Source organism: Pygoscelis adeliae, unplaced genomic scaffold, assembly GCF_000699105.1.
Source record: "Pygoscelis adeliae isolate BGI_AS28 unplaced genomic scaffold, ASM69910v1 Scaffold87, whole genome shotgun sequence".
Lineage (NCBI taxonomy): Eukaryota > Metazoa > Chordata > Aves > Sphenisciformes > Spheniscidae > Pygoscelis > Pygoscelis adeliae.
Window position 1 is genome coordinate 4,465,645 of NW_008825098.1, and position 2,556 is coordinate 4,468,200.

The window sequence follows — 2,556 nt, forward strand, 5'->3', positions numbered from 1 at the left end:
GGTTCTCCTCATGTCAAGTTTACAAGACTGGAATGTGAAACTGACTGTAAAGTGGAACTGGGTATTCCATAGCAGAAAACTAAACCTAAATTGTAAAAGAAGAGTCAACTCTTCAGCTTTAAATTAACCTCTGTTTTTGTCACTTTTTAACTTGAAGTTTTAAAAGCCAGGTAGTGCCTAGCAAGGGCTGTAAGATAGTTATTTTGGATTTAAATTAAGGTTTTCTGTTAGCTGTTTTGAATAGCAGAGGGGCTTAATTTCTGAATGATGTATTTGCTTGGTCAGGTACCCCACGGTTTGCGTGAGAACTTCCATTTCTTATATAGGCTAGCTTTTGACTTTATAGGTTAGCCTGTGCTTGTGTTAAATTTTTTCTTTGTATGAAATTTTTGAAAACCCCATAGCACAATAAAAGGTTGAGTTTGGTAGCAATGCTAGTAAACTTGCACTAAAAGCTGACAGTATTGGAGTAATAAGCACTTATTTCTTTAACTTTATATTTTCCAATGAATAAATAGATTCTGTACAGTTGGGATTTTTGACTGGAAATCCTTAAAATGGTATATGCTTAATTGCAAAGCTAAAATTAAGTGCTGATAATATTTATCTTTCTGTTGACATGCCTCTTTAAGCAACGTAATGATGTTGGTGTGTAACTGATTGCTTATATAGAATACGTGTCCTTTTAATCGATGAGGACACATTTGAAAAGCACTTTATTATTTTTTTTACAGATTCCAAAGCAGGCACAATTTGCATAGTCCCCTACTATGTGGAACTGTACATATTTGTGCTCGTTTCGCCTGCTGGGTTTAGTTTAAAATGTCACCTTTGAAAACTATCCTTCGAAAGTTATCCTTCTACAAATAGTACTTTGAGACGTGGTTTTTGATGATACCTGTAAGCAAATGCTGCATAGTGCGACAAGCTAAAAGCACTGATGTGAAGATGCAACCGTGTCAATGTCTGCCAGAATGCAAGATGCTGTTGGAAATGACAATAAAGACCTGCCTTTCATGCCTTCCAGGTGCACTGAAATTTTCATAGGATGCCATGAAAGTAGCTAAACAATAGCATAAGAAGAAAAATGTATGTTTATATAAGTGGATGGCTATTTCTGAATGCTGAAAATGTCTTTCTTTCTAAAAAGGACTTCAGACTTTGCTTCAGTGTAATTTTTTTTTTTTTAATAAAGTAACTCCCAAGTGTTTGGCAGCTTTGCATAGTCATTTTCATGAGTTCCACTTTTTGACTAAGCTTGTGGCGTTCGCTGTTTTACATCTTACAAAGAAAGCTTTTGAGTGAGAAGATGTTACAAAATGTTTTGGATGAGGAGTGCAGGTGGTGAGGAAGTTGGGAAAATACAATGCCAGGCACGTTATGAGCAAATGATAGAAAGAGTATGTCTGCTCATTCTCTCAGTGCAGTTTAAAAACACTGTTACTCGGAATAAAAGGAGGAGAGAGAAGAGTAGAGGGGAGGAAGATAAAAAGGCGAGTGAGCTGCCACCAGGAGGAGATGCACAGTCTGAGGAACGAGGTGGGAAAGAAAGCCGCGGGCAGAGCGGAGGCGTCGTTTTGTTGGACTCCCGGCACAGAGGGGCCAGGGGGCGGAGGGGAGGGGGGGGGGGGCCGAGCAGGAGACAACCGAAGCGCTTGGGCGGGGGAAGGCGCGGGTGCGGGCGCTGGCAGGTGCGGGGAGCTGGGCGCTCGGGCGACAGGGGCATGGGGAAGTCCTGTGTCTTGCGCCCTGAAGTTAGGCTGCAGGTAACTTGGCACGGTGCTATTTTTTTTAGGGAATTTCATTGGTTACCCGCTCAGCAGTCGTTTGTACGCACAAGGAACAGTAACTCTGAGTCCCTGTTCGGGTAAAGCTGTTTCCAGCAGCCAGGTACTGCTCCTGACTCCCCTGCCGTCAGATGAGGCTGACTGAGGAAAGGGAATTTTTTCCATTGCGCTTTTGGTACAAAGTGCAGAAAGAGGAGAATACTCCGCTACTTTTGTTTGAAGAAAACAAGTTGCTTAATGTTTACCCCGATGCTGACTCAAGTAGAATACACTGCAGTTGCAGCGTTGTCGGCTGCCGCTGTTGCTGACTTGAAGTGCCGGTTGTCGTGGAGATAAAGGAATTAGATGAAAAATTATGGCGGTCTGCATCTGATAGAATTCAGCCGTTAGTATTTATAAAGAAAGGATTTGATTTTTTGTTTGTTTGTTTGTTTACTATATAGTTTGTGCTAGCCTGAAAAAGAAATCCCCTTCTAGTTTGGAAATACTCTCATTACGCAGTGCTTCTAACCTTGAGAAAATGAGCTGCTGCAACAGAAGTGTGAACATGTGGAAGGAAATGCAGTGGCCTGCCCTGCAAAGGGCAGACATGGGGGCAGCCTCCGCACCGAGCCTGCCGTTGCCAGCCGCCAGCCAGGGGCCAGCAGGGATGTCCGGCTGTGCGCGGCAGTATTGCCGCCGTGCTGACCTCGGTGTTGCTGCGTGACTCCTCTTAAGGAATCAAAAGTAGCGAAGCTGAAGGGTTCAAAGCGCCTCTCCCCGCGGCGGG

At 43.5% G+C, this 2,556-nt stretch overlaps 1 protein-coding gene across 1 annotated transcript in view; it reads left to right on the forward strand.

Moving 5' to 3' along the window:
• Nucleotides 1–2,556, forward strand: part of HADH (hydroxyacyl-CoA dehydrogenase) — a 41,784-nt gene that overhangs the window by 19,210 nt on the left and 20,018 nt on the right. The gene's annotated exons all lie outside the window — the stretch shown is intronic.